General features: G+C 38.2%; 1 protein-coding gene across 1 annotated transcript in view; it reads right to left on the bottom strand.

The window, feature by feature from the left end:
* Positions 1 to 21446, bottom strand: part of CRYL1 (crystallin lambda 1) — a 171657-nt gene that overhangs the window by 46169 nt on the left and 104042 nt on the right. The window lies entirely within an intron of this gene.

The raw sequence follows: 21446 nt of genomic DNA, 5'->3' as shown, positions 1-21446 counted from the left end.
TCTATTCATTCCAAAACGGAACCAATTAGAAAATCATAAGCAATATTTAAGAAAATACAAAAAGCTATCCCAAAATATGATAAATCTTGATAACTCTGGAAACTGGGTGATGCCTATAGGAGAGGTATATCCTTTAGTTTTGTGACCCAGCAATTCCACATCTGGCTATTTATTCAAAGAAATACAAAACACTAATTCTAAAAGATACATGCACCCCTATGGTGTGTTTTTTTAATCTTCACCTGAGGATATTTTTTTCCATTGCTTTTCAGAGAAAGTAGAAGGGAGAGAGAAAGACAAACATCAATGTGAGAGAAACACATCGACTGGTTGCCTCCTGCACTCACCCTGACCAGGGCTAGGGTTCAAGCCTGCAACCGAGGTACGTGCCCTTGGCTGGAATTGAACCCAGGACCCTTCAGTCCATGGGCTGACACTCTAACCACTGAGCCAACACCCTTATGTTTGTTGAAGCATTATTTATGACAGCAAAGATATAGAAGCAACCTAGGTGTCCATCGATAAATGACAAAGATATAGTACATATATACCATGGAATATTATGCAACAATAAAAAAGAATGAAATCTTGCCATTTGTGACAACACGGAATGACGTAGAGGGTATTAAACTAAGTGAAAGCAGTCAGACAGAGAAAGGCAAACACCATATGATTTCACTTATATGTGGAATTTAATAACCAAAATAAATAAACAAGAAAAACAGAAACAGAATCATAGATACAGAGAACAAACTGATGGTTGCCAGATGGGAGGGGTGTTGGGGGAATGGGTGAAAAAGATGAAGAGATTAAGAAGTACAAATTGGTAGTTACAGATTAGTCATGGAGATGTAAAGTACAGAATAAGGAAAATAGTTAACAATATTATAATAACTATGAATGGCGCCAGATGGGTACTAGACTATTGGGGAGATCACTTTGTAAGTTATATAAATGTCTAATCACTATGTTGTGCACCTGAAATTAATATAATATTATATGTCAACTGTAATTGAAAAGTAAATTTTAAAAAATTAAACCTGTCATAATAAAAAATTCCTCCAACCACATGGGGAGGGAGAGGCTACAAACAGAACACACTCAGCAGCACCTAAGACAAAGTGCTGTGAACATCAGTGGCGTTGTTACCACATTTTCCCCTATCTCTCATCTTCATGAAATGAACAAACATGTTACATTCATAGTTCCCCAAAGGCTTCTTGAGCACCCATAGAACTTTGTTTCTAAAAAGCTAAAATTACTTGAATAGGGGTTAGGGAAGAGAATAGAGATGCAAATTTGGATTAAATACTGCAGATAACAACCATGCTGAAATTCTCATCATGCAAAGTTGGGGTGGACATGAGATGACACTACCAAGTACCTAGAGCCAGCCTCCAGTGAGATGCGTCCCTGGGAACAGGATACCTGTGGTGGATCCCTGCCTCGGAAGCAAGTGGACCAGGAGAAGGATGCTTGCTGCTTCAATCCTGCAAGTACTAGAGGCATCCTTCTCTGCCTTCCACCAACAGCTCTGGGAAATCACACCAGGGGCCACTCCAGTCAAGGTGGTACCTAGTCACCTGGAGGCAACAACCCCTGCAAGGGGAAACATCACTATTCCAAACATCCCCTGGTGAATTCAGAATCGTGGTTCTCAGTATGGTCCACAACCATCAGCAACAGAATCAACAATGCGCTCATTAAAATGCATATTCTCAGGCTCTCCCACCCCACACACAGACCTACTGAATCAGAGTCTCTGGTGGTGGGACCCAGGCATTTGCATTTTAATCAAACATTCTGACAATTTTTGCTCCTAATGAAGTTCGAGAGCCTCTGTTCTGAGGAGTGGGTCCAAAGTGTGGTGTGCTACCAAATATATCCTCAGGGCTCTGTTCTTTCCCCTCCTCTATGCAGGACTAACCAACTGTGCCCTGATTAGTGTATTAACACTGTGGTAGTAGAAATAGCATAAAAACCAGTAAATAACCAGAAGTATACAAAAGTGGAAGTGTAATGCTGAAGTACTACTAGGTATTGCATCAAAACCTTCCTCAAAAATAAAGAATATATTTTCAGGCCTGATTTAATAATATCTAATAGTTAATAATAATATCTAATGTTTTGAAATCAGCTGTGTAAATATTATGACAAATTCCATTTCTATATCATCTACAAGATTTTAAATTTTAACTCAAAAGGGTAGGGCATCAATATTGTGTTTGTTTATATTTTTAAAAAATATAATCAAACCACGTGAAATTTTATTGAGAACAAAAGGTCATACCAGCACCACATCTGAAAGACAGGGAAAATGGAGTCATTTAAGATCTGTAAAGCCCATTGTGTTAAATTCCCTTATCAAACGGGAAAAAAGGCTACAGTAGCTGGCTGGTTGTATTGAGTAATTCCTGGATCAGTTATGTCTGCAAGTTGGGTTCAGTTTAAATAGAGCCTTGTAGTAAAGCCAGAGACTAAGAATGATGCAGATACTGTGTAAGCTAATAAAAGGGCCCTTGTGAATGGCCCTATTGTGAGCCTGTCATGCAGCTTCTCCCTTGAAACTCTACGCCCTTCTTCAGATCATTTGATTATCAGAGGCAAGAAAACCTGAACCAGAGGAAACCCAAACCTGCTGCAGTTAGTTATGTAAGGCGTTTTTACCAGCACATTGGCTTGAAGTTTTGTTGTTGTTGTTTTTAATAGTAACCCAGTTGTGCTCAATTTGTTGAGCCAGGTTTATGATGTCTCCCTCATCCATGTCAAGCCTGAAGTTCATTTCCGATCTTCAATGGGGAGCTGACACCCCCCTTGTCTGAGAAAGGGAGCCTGACACACACTGTTAATCAGGACCTTCATCACTTGAGGTGGATTACAAAGCTAAGAGAGGCTACAGGCATTCTCTCTGTTCTAAGCGGGCTGAGAGGAAAGGCAGGGACAATATCACACAATGAGGCAGCTGACGGCCTAACAGCCAAGTCACCATGCTCTCTCTAAACCACAGCAATGTGACCAGGTGAGAACACCCCACCCAACCCCCAAGCACTTTCAAGTCTACGTTATCCAGAGTCCTTTCTAAAGAAAGCCACCAAATGTGAAGTGTTAGCAAAAGCTCCATCACTATGGAAAGTAATTAACTAGAGTTTGCTTAAACTCTAACAGCACTTTCAAAGCAATGACTATTATTTGTTTGTGTTTTGTTTTGAGGTGGGAGGGAGATGATATTCTCATGCAAAACCACTCCAGGGACAGGCTCCAATTTTGACAAACAAAACAAGACAAAACTTTGGGGATGAGGAAAACAGAGTGACAAGTATCACAACTATTGCTGGTACATCAAAAACGAGGTCATTCAAGTCAGCAGCATCTGATGGTTAAAAGGTGGGGTGGAGTTTAAACACTCCTTTTTCCCTTTCCGTCTTGAAAGGAAGAAACTAAATGATAGTATTATAGGTTTACATTAATTCTCTCTAACTTACTTATATTTTTAAAAGTGAATCATTTATAAATGTCCCTGTTTTATTAATAGTAAAGCTGACCTGTGACAGCACTCAACTCATTAAGGAAGCAGCAGCACCACAGCAAGTCAGCCCTGGATCACTCCCAGAGAGGAAGTGCTAGATAAGAACTCACATCTGAGTTTTACTCACTTGCTGTGCAACAACATGCATTTTTCCAAAATAAATATTTTCACGGGGAAAATGAAATTTCATTAATTTTTTTAAAATCCACTTAGGAATTTTAGGCATCCTGTTGCTAGAAAATCTACATTTGCTCATGCAAAATATCTGGAAGCAATCTTAAACGTGCTTTCCAGAAAGAAAGAAAAATTAAATTGGAAGACTTTAGTGCCAAAAGTATTTTATATGCAAAGAAGTTCTATTAGCCGATTTTAGGGAGAAAGACATGGAAGGAAAGAAAGATGAGCTCAAATCCTGTTGTAATCATGGCAGAGGGCAATTCTTTCTCAAGTTGAAGATGGAAGTGCTCCACATGATAAAGTCTGTCTGTTAGCACTAATTAAACCTCTGGCTTCAATCAGTCTCATTATCACCAGCAGTCTCCCGTCACTATTTCTTCCAAGAGTACAATCTTAAAAATCTATCCGATTAATAGACTGTTATGGCTACACTTCTCAAGAGGTGAACATCATAACTACAAAAAAAAGGAAAATCTTGCTCTAGAAGAAATAGTATGTGTTCAGGAAAAAGAAAGGAAAACAAGTATAAGCTTTCAACATCACAGGCAGTAAATTGCTCTACACCCTGACCAGACACTCATTTTTTCCCTTAAATATCAAAACAAAGTTTTAAAAAAACACATATTATAATCCTAAACAGAGTTCTACAACAATATAGAACAAGTTACACCCAATCAAGAGAGAACTTGCCAAAGTAAAAATCAGTGTAGACCGAATTAGGGACATTACTTCCTGGGGCTTAGGTGTTAAGGTTAGCAGGATTATTGTGGTTTGCAATTAAAGAGCAGTCCTTTCTCAGGGTAACCACACACATCAACTGCTGTCCTAATGAAGTTTCTATTCCATCCTCATTCCAATGATTTTTTTATTCATACCTTTTATGAAATCACTCATTTAGAATTGGGTTATAATGTTTTATGTGAAAAAAAATTATATAATTAAAAATATTGCAGTTAAGCCTGCAAATAGCATATAGTTTTACAGCATATCCAAGTAATATTTCTCATGAGGAAAAAGTGAGATTTTTTAAATACAAAGTTTTTTATTTAACAAAGTTCTGGGAATAGCATGAAACAAAAGTTTAAAAAGGCATAAGGAATTAATTTTTGAGAAGAAAAACATAAAATAAATAAGTTGATATAAAAGACATCACATCAAATTACATCACTCACTAAGAGCACTTATCGGTGAGGAACATCTTTTTTTTTTTTTTAATATGATTTTATTGATTTCAGAGAGAGGAAAGGAGAGGGAGAGAGAGAGAGAAATATCAATGATGAGAGTCATTGATCAGCTGCCTCCTGCAAGCCCTTTACTGGGGAGCCAGCGGGCAACCCGGGCATGTGCCCTGACTGGGAATCGAACCACAATCTCCTGGATCATAGGTCAATGCTCAACTGCTGAGCCACACCGGCTGGGTAGTGAGGAATATCTTTAAATTTCAGTTGACAAATGAGACACTGAGAGAACTCTGTAAGTTATTTTTTTGTAATTTTTTGTATCTAATTTGGACACATGTATAATGCATTTCCATCTGTGACCTCTCTGTTTATAATACAGTAATTTTCAAAGCAGCAGAGAACTGGGGGAGAGAGAGTCTGTTAGTGAGATTCAGGGGGAGGAAACATGAAAATTAAAATACATTCCTCTTGCCCTACCTGGTCTGGCTCAGTGGTTAGAGCCCCGGCCCACGGACTGAAGGGTCGCGGGTTCAGTTTTGGCCAAGGGCACATACCTCAGTTGCAGGCTCGATCCCTGGCCTCAGTAGGGGAGAGTATGGGAGGCAACCAATCAATGTGTCTCTCTCACATCTATGTTTCTCTCTCTCTCTCCCCCCTTCCCTTCCATTCTCTCTATAAAATCAATGGAAAAAATATCCTCAGGTAAGGATTAACAAAAAATAAAATAAAATAAAAATAAAATAAAATGCATTCCTCTTGTTGAGAATAATTTAACTAGATATTTTTTGCCAAAACACTTTGTAATTGCTATGAGTAAAACAACAACTTGTGTTCAATATATTTCATTGCATGAGAACCAGTTTTATGAAAATGTTCTGATTTTTGAAAATTCAGGTTTAATAGTATCATAAAACTAGTTTCACTTGCAACCATGTATGTATGTTTGACTACAAAATAATTTTATAGTATTTGGAAGAGAAATAGCATCATCAAAGCAGTAGCTACCTGTATCTTGACAAGAGAAACCAAAAAGTGAAACCATTTATGCCTACAGTTGTGAAGTGCAACATAACTTTAAAAAGTCTGTGCTATGTATTCTAAAAGGCAGTTTTTCTCATCATAAGGTGATACACTCTTTCTAGTTGCTGGTACAAGGCATTTACAGGAAAGAAAATCATTTTAACTAAGAAGAGAGGTTTTCAACATTAGCTGGGCTTGCAAACTTCATGTAGGAATTTTATAACTTTTTTACAAGACATTAAGCTATTATTATTACTTTAAAATACAAATAATTATCTTTTAACTACAACGTTTGTTTCATTTAGTTCTGACAATCAGGCCTTATGTTCGCCTCTTCTTGATTCCTTTTTATCCACTTAATCTCTCTTCCTTATCTATGTCACTGAGGAGAACTACAACTTTAAAATTATTTTTTATTGAATTGAGAAAGGAAGGCAGAGAGAAGGGGAGAGGGAGAGGGAGAGGGAGAGAGAGACATCGATTTGTTGTTCCACTTGTTTATGCATTCATTGGTTGCTTCTTGTATGTACCCTGACCAGAGATTGAACCTGCAACCTTGGTGTAATGAAATGATGATCTAACCAACTGATCTACCCAGCCTGGGGAGAACCACAGTCTTTATTAATTGCTATCTAGAATAATAAACATTCATTTCATTTTATTTTAAATTTCTTTTAAAAAATGGAACCGAGTTGCTTTTTCTGTAATGTTCCTTAAGTGATCTTTTCTGTATCAATAGTTGCTTAATACAAATGCTTAAAATAACCTTGTCCTCAATTTCTAATGTAACTCTGGCCTGTGCCAATATAAGATGAGTATACCCTCATGGGCTCATACATAAATTATTAGGAGTATTATGCTGGCCTCTTCTTATTCTATTAAACATTCAGAAAGTCACCAAGCAGTGTGCTCCTTGCCAGACACTGTATAAAGAGGAATGTTCTGTCACTCCTAGGTCCTTAAATGAGTCCTCCCCAACTAACAAGCATGGAGTTTCCTAGGAAGTATCAAAGCCAAGGAAAGGTGTACTTCAATGACCTGCACTACCAGCCCATGTAAAACTGGTAAAGAGATGCTCAGAAGCAGTTCTGTTTAACAGCAGTTCTGATATTTTACCTCTCATTCAGAAAAAAGGTAAATTTAGAAAGATAGTTAACATAAATGTAAATATGTATTTCTTTGCTTAGTTATTGGTTTGTCTTGTGTGTGTTTATTGAAAAGTGACCTTTGGCCTTCAATAAAATTCAGCTAAAAACAGTTCCTCTTCAGATTTTCCCAATCGGTACAAAAACAGCTGTTAAAAAAAAAAAAAAAGTAAACGTATATAACCCTGAAGAAAAAAGGTGGTTAGGCAAATTCATGTCAATTTTCTTTTTAAGTTAAAAACATATAGTGTGTACGCTAATAAGAGTTTCTCTCATAAAAGTGATAGAGGCGGAGGGAAGATGGCGGCACTCTGAGAAGAAGCAGAGCGCCCTTGCTCCCAGCCATAGGCTTGATTTACGGCTAAAATACTGCGTAACCAGCTTGAAAAAACAAGAAAATTTACCTGAGTGGACACATTTTGAGCAAGGAGCACTGAGAAACACCACAGAGTCTGATAAGAGAGGGGGGCGTAGAAAGGGGGGAGTCCCCCCTGAAGCCTGTGCTGGGCTGCGAGGCCCGAGGGTAGAGGATGCAAAGCTCCCTCCCCTTGGGAGTGTGGACTGGCAGCCAAAGGCTAGGATCTCAAACCCGGAGCAGAGAGAAGGGAAGGAGAGCCCCACGCAGAGGGCAGAGGGACCCAGGGGAGTGGTGTGCCTGCAAAGAAGGGACCATGCCTTCCCAGTGAAACAACGCACCTAATGGCAGCAGATGGGAATGGAGACTTTCACCAGGGACACTGACTGCAGGAAAGGCTGACTGGCAGTGTGGCTGCCGAACAGGAAGGGGACAGAGGGCTGCAGTCAGCAGCCACTTACAGGGACCCTCTGCTTTCCTATAAGGCACTGTGTAGAACCCCAGAAAGTGTTTGAACAGTGCCTGAGGGGAACGGGAAGAGAGCCCGCCCGCTGCCAGAGAGGCATGGGAGCTGCCTGCAGGGTGGATCGGGTCTCCAGCCACCAGAGCAGCAGAGATGGAGAGTTCGGGAGTTTTGACCCACTCTGAGGGAGGCAGGATAGCGCACAGGAGCTGCCCTCACTTTACAGACATCAGCTGTGCAGGGAACCTGCGTGGGGCTGACTTTGTGACCACTCCTGCTTGGTTTTCAGGCACGGGTGCAACTGGACTTCGCAGGGCGGGTTCTCTGCCTATGTGTTGCTTTGTGCATTCTTGAGTTTTTGATTGCTGAATGGTCTTCCACTTTCCTGGCTTGCACTGGGAAGAAAGACCAGCAAAAGCTGGGATTTGTGTATGCATAATGGAGACTTTGAAAGAGAGCATCCTGTGAGATGAGCCAACCAGATCTGGGAAAGGAGGGGCAGGGCACACCTACCTCTCCTGCAGGCTAGGAGCACCACACCCAACAGGAAAGGGGCTGGTTGGACTCACTGGAGCCCTGAGGCTCTCAGGGACTATTGTTTGGGAACTAGAGGAAAAGCTTAAAGCCAATTTACCAAAATTTTTTTGTTTGTTTAAAATATCACAAACGTCCCTTTTTCTCCCCAATGACCCATTCCACCCTGTCCCATCCCCCTCCCCAGTCCCTCTCCCCACCATTGTCTGTGTCCTTGGGTTGTGCATCTATGCATATAAATTCTTTGGTTACTCTCTCCCCCTCCACCCACCCTCCTCCATCCCTCTGACATTTGTCAGTCTGATCTATGCTTCCATGTCATTGAACCTATTCTGTTCATCAGTTTATTAAGTTCTTTAAGAATATTTTTTAATCAAACCCACTGAGACCAGGCCACTGAAACGGCCTATACAGAAAAGGCAACAGACTGAATTCAATCTGAACCTGTACCAGGTCACAGTGTACGGGAACTAAAATTGGAGGATAGGGTAGAGACTGAGGAGCTGGCTGTGAAGCAGAGACTAACTTTCCCACAGTGAGTGCTTCACAGTAAAACCCCTAAGTAAGGGGAGAGATATCCTGAACTACACTAGCCATGGTGCACCCTAAAGACTCTTCAGAAGACTATGGAGTAAGACCAGACAACCACAATGGGGAGGCAAAATAACTGGCAAGTGGACTTGGTCCACAGAGAGCCTCAGATCAGCCAACTATCAGAGGACACCAGAGCCTAACGTAGACAGTGCCTGACACTGGCTGAATCACAAATACCTCCCAGGAAAACCAAAATGAGCATGCAAAACAGTGAGCCTGAGACAACATAAGCTGTCCAGATGAAACTCACCTGATTAACTTTTTTATTGTTCAAGAAAAGAAAAAATTTTCTTTTTAAACTTTTTAATTGGTTTTAATTTTTTAATTTGTGTTCCTTTGGTTTTTGTTTTTTTTGTTTTTTTTTTTGCTTTGTTTTGTTTTGTTTTTTTGTTCTACTATCAAAATTTTCTTGATATTCTCAACATAATTGCTAGGGTTTTATGATTATAACCAATAAGCTTTTCTTTTTTTGCCTGTATTTCTTATTGAACTCCCTCCCTGCCCTTACTTTATCTCTCTCTCTCTCTTCTTGTGCCAAAGGCAACTTTTTTTTCTTTCTTTTCTTTTTCTTCCCTTTTATTTTCAGTCTTCCCGTCTTTTTGTTTGTTTCTGTTTGTCTATTTTATTTTTATTTTTTCTTTTTCAATTATTTTCCTATTCCGACATGCTACCCTTAACTTACTGCTCTTCCATCTTTCAGAATCTTCTCTCTGCCTCTTTTTCTCCCAGTTGCTTCTATTTTTTACATTTTATTTTAGTTTACTTTATTATGTTTTATTTTTCTTTACTATTAACAATAATATCCTTTACTCTCTCCCTATTTTTTTGTTTCTCTTTTGTTGTTTTTGTGTTTTTTTTTTCTTTTGTTTCATTTTGTTTGCTTTAGCATTTGTGTTCTTGTTTTGCTCTCCCAATTCTACTTTCTCTTGGGATGTTTTCACTGAGATTGTCAGGATATTTTGTAAGATGCAGCTTGTTTCCTAGCAGTTTGGTTGTGTTTTGTTTTGCCTTGCCAGCAGCTGTACAACAGCACACAAGACGTACTTGAGGCTGAAACACACAGTGAGCCAACCTGACAAGAGAGTCCTCCCAAGAATGGGTCAACAACAATCTAGACCCAATCACAAAAGGAGAGCCTAAAGAACCCACAAAAGGGACACACCTAGAGTAAATAGCTCAGAAGTATAGGGAAAACACACCTCTGGGGCCCACTGGAAATACACTACAAAATCCCACCCCACAAGACTGGCAGACAGCAAATATGTCTAAATGTAGGTACAAAATAGAGTTCCAAGTAATGGTTATAAAGATGCTCAAGGAAATTAATGAGGAGAAGAAGACACTTAATGGAAAGGTACACGAACTTAGTGAAAACATGAAAAAAGAGATAAATATAATAAATAAGAATCAGGCAGAAAAGAAGAATACTATATCTGATATCAAGAAAACGCTAGAAGGAATTAAAAACAGACTCAATGAAGTAGAGGATAGAATAAGTGACTTAGAAGATAAGGCATAAAAAAACACTCAATCAGAACAGCAAAAAGAAAAATCACTTAAAAAGCATGAGGACAGTCTAAGGAAGCTTTGGGACAACATGAAGTGAAACAACATTCACATCATAGGGATTCCGGGGGGGGGGGGGAAGAGAGCAAGGGGTAGAGAACTTCGTGGAGGAAATAATGGCAGAAAACTTCCCTATGCTGGTGAGGATAGCACAGAAGTTTCCAAACAAGAGGAACTCAAAGAGACCCACTCCAAGACATATTACAATTAAAATGGCAAATGTTAAGAACAAAGAGAATATTAAGGGCTTCAAGAGAGAGACCTATAAGAGAACCCCCATAAGGCTGACAGCAGATTTCTCAACAGAAACTCTTCAGGCGAGAGGGGAGAGGCATGAAGGTCTCAAAGTAATGAAAAGCAAGAACCTGCAACCAAGACTGTATTACTCAACAAGGTTATCACTTAAAATTGATGGTGGCCCGGCCAGGCATGGCTCAGTGGCTGAGCATTGACCTAGGATCCAGGACACCGAGGTTCGATTCCCAGTCAGGGCACATACCCAGGTTAAGGGCTCAATCCCCTGTTGGAGCATGCCAGAGGCAGACAATGAATGACTCTCATCACTGATGTTTCTCTCTCTCTCTCTCTCTCTCTCTCTCTCTCTCTCTTTCTCTCTCCATCCCTTCCCCTCTATGAAATCAATAAAGATATATTTAAAAAAATTGAAGGTGAAATAAAGAGCTTCCAAGACAAAAGAAGGCTAAAGGAGTTCAGTACCACCAAAGCAGTATTGCAAGAAATGCTAAAAGGACTGGTTTCAGAAAAAGAAGTTTTGAGAAAAGCACATCAGCATAAACGGGGGAAAATGGCATTAAATAAGTATATATCGCCTAGCTGGACATGGCTCAGCAGTTGAGCATCAACCTAGGATCCAGGAGATGGGGGTTCGATTCCAGGTCAGGGCACATGCCCGGGTTGCGGGCTGCAACCGATCAATGACTCTCTCATCACTGATGTTTCTATCTCTCTCTCTCCCTCTCCCTTCCTCTCTCTGAAATCAATAAAGATATATTTTTTAAAATAATAATAATAAGTATATATCAATAGTAACCTTAAATGTAACTGGAATAAATGCTCCAATCAAAAGACATAGGGTAGGTGAATGGGTAAGAAAAAAAGAGCCATATATACACTGTCTATAAGAGACCTACCTAAGAGAAAAAGATTCACACAGGCCGAAAGTGAAGGGATGGAAAAAAATATTACAGCAAATGGAAACCAAAAAAAAGCTGGAGTAACAATATTTATTTCTGACAAAATAGACTTCAAAATAAAGACCATAACAAGAGACAAAGAAGGTCACTACATGATACTAAATAGATCAATCCAACAAGAGGAAATAACCCTTATAAATATATATCCACCCAATGATATAGGAGCACTTAAATATATAAAAAATTTCTTGGTGAACTTGGAGTGGGGGATCGACAGCAACACAATCATAGTGGGGGACTTTAACACCCCACTGTCAGCATTGGACAGATCATCAAGACACAAAATCAAAACGGAAACACAAAACTTAAATGACACACTAGATCTAATAGATTTAATTGACATATATAGAACATTTCATCCCAAAGCAGCAGAATACACATTCTTCTCAACTGCACATAGAACATTCTCAGTAACGGACCACATGTTAGGGCACAAAGCAAGTGTCTAAAATTCAAGAAGATGAAATCATATCAAGCATCTTCTCAGATAACAATGGCATGAAACTAGAAATCAACCACTATAAAAAATTCAAAAATATTCAAACACATGGAACTAAATAGTATATTATTAAACAATGAATGGATTACCAATGACATCAAGGAAGAAATCAAACACTTCTTGAAAAAAAATAAAAATAAACAGACAACAACCCAAAATCTATGGGACACAATGAAAGCAGTCCTGAAAAAAGGTTGATAGCAGTTCAGGCATACCTCAAGACACAAGAAAAAGCTCTACTAAACCATCTAACACAATAACTAAAAAAATTACATGGAGAACAGCAAGAAAAGCCCCAAGACAGTAGAAGGAAGGAAATAATAAAGATCAGAGCAGAAATTAATTACATAGATGCTAAACAAATATAGCAAAAAAAAAAAAAAAATCAATGAAACTGAGAGCTGGTTCTTTGAAAAGTGAAATAAGATTGAGGAATCATTACCCATACTCACTAATAAACAAAGAAAGAGGACCCAAATAAATAAAATCAGAAATCAAAAAGGCGATATAACAATTGACCCAACAGAAATAAAAAGGATCATAAGAAAATACTATGAGCAACTATATGCCAACAAACTGGACAACCTGGGAGAAATGGACAAATTCCTACAAGTATACAATCTTCCAAAGTTGAGTCAGGAAGAATTAGAACACCCAAATATGCTGATAACAACTAATGAAATTTTTGAAGCAGTAATCAAAAAGCGCAACAAACAAAAGCACAGACTAGATGGATTTACAAGTGAGTTTTACCAAACATTCAGAGAATAATTAACGCCTATTTGCTTCAAACTATTCCAAAAAAATTCAAAAGAAGGAAAAACTCACAAGCTCTTTTATGAGGCAAGCATAATCCTAATTCCAAAACTAAATAAAGACACTATAAAGAAAAAATTATATGCCAATATCCCTGATAAACATAGATACTAAAATCCTTAAACAAAATACTAGCAAAACAGATCCAGATATACATTAAAAAGATCATACACCACAACCAAGTGGTATTTATTCCAGGGATGCAAGGCTGGTACAATATTCGCCTGCCAATAAATGTGATACATAACATAAACAAAATGAAGGACAAAAATCATATGATCATATCAATAGATGCAGAAAAAGTATTTGACAAAATCCAGCGCCCATTCTAATAAAAACTCTCAGCAAAGTGGGAATAGAGGGAACATACCTCCACATAATAAAGGCCATATACAACAAACCTACAGCCAACATCATACTCAATGAACAAAAACTAAAACCATTTCCCTTAAAAACAGGGACAAGACAGGGTTAGCCAATTTCACCACTCTTATTCAACATAGTACTGGAAGTCCTTGCTACAGCCATCAGACAGGAAGAAAACATCAAAGGTATCCAAATTGGAAAGGAGCAAATAAAACTGTCATTATTTGCAGATGACATGATACTGTACATAGAAAACTCTAAAGACCCCACCAAAGTACTACTAGATTTGATAAGTGAATTCAGCAAGGTAGCTGGATACAAAATTAACATCCAGAAACTGATGGCATTTTCATACACCTACAATGAACTCTGAGAAAGAGAAACTAAAAAAACAGTATCATTTACCATTGCAACTAAAAAAATAAAATACCTAGGAATAAACTTAGTCAAGGATGTAAAAAACCTGTACTCAGAATACTACAGGGCACTGAAAATCAAAATAGAGGAAGATAAGATATGAACAAGTGAATGACCATACTATGTTCATAATTAGAAAAATTAATATCATTAAAGTGTCCATGCTACCCATAGCAATCTATAGATTCAATGCAATTCCTATTAAAATACCAACAGCATATTTCACAGAGCTAGAAGAAATATTCCAAAAATTTATATGAAACCAAAAAAGACCCTGAATAGCTGCAGCCATCTTGAGAAAGAAGAACAAAGTGGGAGGGATCACTTTGCTGGATATCAAACTGTACTACGAAGCCATTGTAATCAAAACAACAGAGACCCCAGAAATAGATTCATGCCATTACGGTCAGTTAATATTTGACAAAGGAGGCAGGAGCATACAATGGAGTAAAGACAGTCTATTCAACAAACGGTGTTGGGAAAACTGGACATGTACATGAAAAAAAAAAGAAACTAGATCATCAACTTACTCCATACACAAGAATAAACTCAAAATGGTTAAAAGACTTAAATGTAAGTAGCAAAAGCATGAAAATCCTGGAAGACAACATAGGCAGTAGAGTCACAGATATCTTATGTAGTGAAATTTTCATTAATACATCTCCTAGGGTAAGAGAAACAAAAGAAAAAAGAAACAAATGGGACTACATCAAACTAAAAAACTTCTGCACAGCAAAAGAAAACAGCCTCAAAATACAAAGGAACCCCATGGTATGAAAGAACATATTTGCCAAGGATGTATCTGATTTGATAAGGGGCTAATTTCCAAAGTGTAGAAAGAACTCATACAACTCAACAAGAGGAAGACAAGCAATCCAATTAAAAAATGAGAAAAGGACCTGAATAGACACTTCTCCAAAGAGGACATACAGATGGCCAAGGGACATATGAAAAAATGCTCAGCGTTGCTAATCATCACAGAGATGCAAATTAAAACCACAATGAGGTACCACTTCACACCTGTAAGAATGGCTACGATCAACACACCAACAAATGACGCTTGCAAGGATGTGGAGAAAGGGGAACCCTGGTACACTGTTGGTGGGAATGCAGAGTGGTGCAGCCACTATGGTAAGCAGTACAAAGTTTCCTCAAAAAGTTAAAAATGGAAGCCCGGCCGGGCATGGCTCAGCCGTTGAGCGTTGACCTAGGATCCAGGCGATCAGGGTTCGATTCCCGGTCAGGGCACATGCCTGGGCTGCGGGCTTGATCCCCAGTCGGGGGCGTGCAAGAGGCAGCTGATCAATGATTCTCTCATCATTGATGTTTCTATATCTCTCTCCCTCTCCCTTCCTCTCTCTGAAATTAATAAAGATATATTTTTAAAAAATTAAAAATGGAACTGCTTTTTGACCCAGTGATTCCACTTCTAGGAATATATCCTAAGAATCCTGAGACACTAATCAGAAAGAATATATGCACCCCCATGTTCATAGCAGTGCAATTTACAATAGCTAAGATCTGGAAACAGTCCAAGTGCCCATCAGTAGATGAGGGGATCAAAAAGTTGTGGTACTTTTATACCACAGAATACTATGCAGCTGTAAAAAAGAAGGATCTCGTACCCTTTAGGACGGTATGGATGGACCTGGAGAATATTATGCTAAGCGAAATAAGCCATGCAGAGAAAGGCAAACATCGTATGATCTCATTTATATGTGGAATCTAAAGAACTTAATAAACTGATGAGAAGGAAGGAAAGCGCAGGCGGCCTTCAAATATAGCCCTGCAACCAGGAGCATGCAGCACGGGAGGGAGGGAGGACACTGGCCATAGCAGGCACTTCCTTTGGCCAGGAGGAACAGAGAGCTGTGGTGGTGAGACCAGCAGAGTTGAGTAAACAGTGACTGAGCCAACAGATACCTAACAGAGCACATGGTTCTGCTGCACAGCTACCCACAGTAAGGCTGGGGTGTTTCTGACAAAGAGCCCTGCTGCCCCTTGAACTCTGAAAACTCACCTCCCATTGCCCTCGGTGTGGGGTCAAGGAACATTTTATCTGTAAGCCAAGAGCTACTGCAGTGGAACTGCTCTTCTCCTCTGTGACTGATCCCCCGGGTTTGGTGCTTGGGGCTGGACCCCATGGATTGCTAAGGTCCAGGGTCCCCATTACAGTGAGGAAGGGAAAAAACATTCCCAAGCATCCTGGCAGTACTGTCTTATGGAAGCCTTGGAGATCAATCCTGGTAGATGACAGAGGGAAAAATACTGTGATTCAGCACCATCTACTGGAAAAGAGTAGAAAAACCTCTTAAGAGAAACCTATTATATAGAAGGGATATTCATACCTAGATAAAGGAGTGTAGCAAATGCCATGAATAACCACGGTAATGAGGATGATCAGAAAGAAAATGGAAAATCCCCAGAAAGAAAGCTGGAACACACGGAAATATGTGATATAAGTAAAAGAGATTTCATGATTGCAGTTCTGCCCGGCCAGGTGTGGCTCAGTGGCTGAGCCTCGACCTAGGATCCAGGAGATCGGGGTTCGATTCCCGGTCAGGGTGCATGCCCAGGTTGTGGGCTAGGCAGCCGATCAATGACTCTCTCATCATTGATGTTTCTATTTCTCTCTCCCTCCCTCCTTTCCTCTCTCTGAAATCAATAAAGATATGTTAAAAAAAAAGATTGCAGTTCTGAAAATACTAAATGGGATGTGAGAAAATACAGATAAGTAATTTAGTACATGCATAAAACATATCAATGAACAAATCAAGTACTTTACCAAAGAGATTGAAACTTCTTTAAAAAGCCAATGAGAAATCCTGGAAATGAAGCATGCAATTAAGGAGAGATAGGAATGAGCTATTAAGCACAGGAAACAAAGCCAACCAGATAGAGAAACGAATTAGTGATATTGAAGATAGAAATGACACAGGGAAGAAGAGAGAGACCAGAACATTAAGAAATATGAAAGAGCTCTATGAGAATTATCTGACTCCATCAAAAGAAGCAATATTAGAATAATAGGCATTCCAAAAGAAGACAGGGAAAAGGGAATGGAGAGTCTATTGAAACAAAGAGTGGATGAGAGCTTCCCAAATCTATGGAGAGAACTAGGTCCTCAAATCCAAAAAGCAAACAGAACACCTAGTTACCTCAATCCAAAGAGGCCCTCTCCAGGGGGCATTACATTTAAACTGTCCAAAATTAATGACAAAGAAAAAATTCTAAAAACAGCCAGGGAAAAGAAGAAAGTGACCTACAAAGGAAAACCCATCAGAATTTCATCAGACTTCTCAGCAGAAACTCTACAAGCAAGAAGAGAGTGGAACCAAATACTGAAATGTCTGAAAGACAGAAATGCCTAGCAATGAGTATATCGAGAAAAATTATCCTTTAAATATGGAGAAATAAAGATGTTCCCAGACATACAGAAGCTGAGGGATTTTATCACCAGAAAAACACTATTGTAGGAAATACACAAGGGAGTTATTCTAACTGGAACAAAGAACATAAGGTCACAACACTACAAGTAAGATCACCAAAAAAGTTACAGCATAAACAGGGATAATTTGTGACAACAAAAACATAAAAGGAAAAGGGGTAAAGATCTGAACTGACAAAGGAGGATAAACATCAGATGCACTCAAAAGAAAAAGACTATGTATATATGCAACTTTATTTTTTATAAACCTAATGGTACACACACATAAAAATCCCCAAACCAGGACATACTGCTTAAAAAAAGAGGACACAAAAGAAAGAAGTAGGAAACACCACCAAACAAAAACAACAGACAGCCCTAGCCAGTCTGGCTCAGTGGTTAGAGCTTTGGCCTGCTAACCAAAGGGTCCCGGGTTTGAATCGCGGTCAACGGCATGTACCTCGGTTGCAGTTTCAATCCCAGGCCCCACTAGGGACTCTTGCAGGAGGCAACCTATGTGTCTCTCTCACATTAATGTTCCTCCCTCTCTCTCGCTCTCTTTCTCCCTCCCTCCATCTATACCTCTCTCCCTTCCACTCTCTAAAAATCAATGGAAAAATATCCTCAGGTGAGGAGTATAAAAAACAAACAAAAACCCAGACAGAAGTACAAAAGTAAAGAACCAATGGAGGCACAGAGCTACCAGAAAACAAAAGATAGAATGGCTATAGGAAATGCTCATACATCAATAATTACCCCAAATGTAAATAGTCTGAATTCACCAATAAAGAGGCACAGAGTAGCAGAGGGGATCAAAAAACAAAACCTGACCACACGCTGGCTATAAGAGACACAACTAAGCTGCAAAGACAAAGGTAGGTTCAAAGTAAAAGGGTGGAAAATGATTCCCCAAGCACATAACTTCCACTGAAGTGGAGGTGTAACCGTTCTTACACCTAACAAAATAGATTTCAAGATAACAAAGATAACAAGAGACAAAGACAGACACTTTATAATGATAAAGGGGACATTACATCAAGAAAACATAGCTCATCATAATATACATGCACCCAACGAAGGAGCACTGAAATATATAAAGCAACTACAGAACTAAAGGGAGAAACAGATCAAGCCAATCACAGGTGGGGATGTTAGTACTCCATTGACAGCTCTAGACAGAGCAACAAACAGAAAATCAATGAAGAAATATCAGCCTTAAATGAAACGCTAGACCAAATGGACATAATTGACATTTACAGAGCCTTTCATCCAAGATTATACATTCTTATCCAGTGCATGTGGAACATTCTCAAGGATAGGCCATATGTTGAGTCACAGAACTAGCATCAACAAATTCAAGAAGATTGAAATTATACCAAGCATATTCTCTGGTCATGCCTTGACATTAGAAATCAACTGCAAAAAGGAAGTAAAGAAACCCACAAATAGGTAAAGATTAAATGACATACTACTAAAAAATGACTGGGTTAAAGAAGAAATAAAATATGAGATCAAAAGATATGTAGAGACAAATGAGGATGACAATACAACATATCAGAACTTCTCAGATGCAGCAAAATCAGTAATAAGAGAAAAGTTTATATCATTACAGGCCTATCTCTAAAAACAAGAGAAATCCCAAATAAACAACTTAATATCACATCTTAAAAAACTAGAAAAAAAAGAACACAAGCAACCCAAAGTCAGCAGAAGAAAAGAAATCATAAAAGTTAGAGCAGAATTGAATGAAACACAGAACAAAAAGATTATACAAAAAATAAATAAAACAAAGAGCTGGTTCTTTGAAAAGATTAATAAAGTTGACAAACATCTGGCTAGACTCAATAATGAAAAAGGGGGAAAGACCCAGTACACAAAATCAGAAATGAGAGAGAAGTCACCACAGACATAACAGATATATAAAGGATCGTACAAGAATATTATGAAAGACCATATTAAATTCAGTAACTTAGAAGAAATGAGTAAGTTTCTAGAAATATATAACCTTCCTACACTAAGTCATAAAGAATTGGAAAATCTAAATGGACTGATCAGCAGTGAGGAAATTAAAACCACCATCAAAAAACTCCCCCCCAAAAAAGTCCAGGACCAGATGGCTTCACTAGCTAATTCTACCAAAAGTTCAAAGAAGACTTAAAACCTACCCTTATCAAACTCTTCCAAAAAACTGAAGAAGAGGCAATCCTTCCTAACACATTTTATGAGGTCAATATAACCTGGATACCAAAACCTGACACACAAAAAAGGAAACTACAGACCAATATCTCTGATGAATATAGATGCAAAAATCCTAAACGAAATACTAGCAATTTGAATACAGCAGTATTTAAAAAAAAAAATGCATCATGATCAACTGGGGTTCATTTCAGGGACACAATGATGGTTCAATACACAGAAATCAATCAATGTAATACAGCATGTTAACAAAAGAAAGGATAAAAATCATATCTTATAAATGGATGCAGAAAAAGCATTTGATAAAATACAATATCCATTTATGATTAAAACACTCAATAAAATAGAAATAGAAGGAAAGTATCTTAACTTAGTAAAGACCACATATAAACACTCAGCTAATATGATACTAAATGGTGGAAAAACTGAAAGCTTCTCCTCTAAGATCAGGAATAAGATAAGGATGTGCACTTTCACCACTATTATTCAATATGGTTCTGAAATGCCTAGCCAGAACAATAAGGCAAGAGAAATAAATAAAAGGCATCCAAACAGGAAAGGAAGAAATAAAACTGTCATTTTTGTGGATGACATGATTCTGTATATAGAAAATCCTAAAGACTCTACCAAAAAACTATTAGAAACAATAAACACAAACTGTAAAGCTGCAGGATACGAAATCAATGTACAAAAATCTATTGACTTCTTGCACACTAACAACAAAACTTCAGAAAAAGAAATGGAAAAAAAAATTCCTTTTGCAATTGCAACCAAAAGAATAAAATGCCTGGGAATAAACTTAACAAAGAACGTAAAAGACCTATATACTGAAAATTACAAAGCATTATTAAAAGAGATTGAAAAGGACACAACAAAATGGAAAAACATCCCATGTTCATGGATTGGAAGAATCAACATAATTAAAGTGGCCATATTACACAAAGCAATATACAGACTTAATGCAATCCCCATCAAAATATCAATGTCATTTTTTAAGAAACAGAACGAGAAATCATCAGGTTTGTATAGAACCAGAAAAGACCCTGAATACCAAAGCAATCCTGAGAAAAAAGAAGGAAGCTGGAGATATCATGCTATGTGACTTCAAATTGTACTACAGAGCTATGATAATCAAAACAGCATGGTATTGGCACAGAAAAAGACACAAAGATCAGTGGAGCAGAATAGTGAGCCCAGATTAAAACCACATGTATATGGGCAGATAATTTTCAATGAAGAAGCCAGATACACACAATGGAACTAAAGATAGTCTCTTCAATAAATGGTGTTAGGAAAACTGGAAAGCCACATGCAAAAGAATGAAACTGGATTACAGTTTGTCCCCCAGGTACAAAAATTAACTTAAAGTGGATCAATGACTTAAAAATTATACCTGAAACAGTAAGTTACAAAGAAGAAAACATGGGTACCAAACTGAGGTAACTTAGTTGTAGAAAACATTTAATGAATTTGACCATAAATGCAAGGGAAGTAAAGGCATAAATAAATTAATGGGACTATATCTAACTAAAAAGCTTCTGCACAGCTAAAGAAACTGACAACAAAACAAGAAGGAGCCATCCAAATGGGTAAAGATATTTGCAAACATTAGCTCTGACAAAGGTTTAATTTCCAAAATATATAAAGAATTCATAAAACTCAACACCAAACAAACAACCCAATCAAAAAGTGGGCAGAGGACCTGAACAGAAACTTTTCTCAAGAAGACATACAAACAGCCAATAGATATATGAAAAGATGTTCAACATCACTAGCAATTAGGAAAATGCAAATCAAAACTACAATTAAGATACCACATCACACCTGTTAAGAGTGGCTATTATCAACAAAACAAGCAATAACAAGTGTTGGAGAGGTTGTGGAGAAAAGAGAACCCTTATTCACTGATGGTGGGAATGCAGACTGGTACAACCACTATGGAAATCAATC

Source organism: Miniopterus schreibersii, assembly GCF_964146895.1.
Source record: "Miniopterus schreibersii genome assembly, chromosome: 2".
NCBI classification, from domain to species: domain Eukaryota; kingdom Metazoa; phylum Chordata; class Mammalia; order Chiroptera; family Miniopteridae; genus Miniopterus; species Miniopterus schreibersii.
The sequence above is the reverse complement of the archived record's forward strand: the minus strand, read 5'-3'. Positions and strand labels throughout refer to the sequence as shown.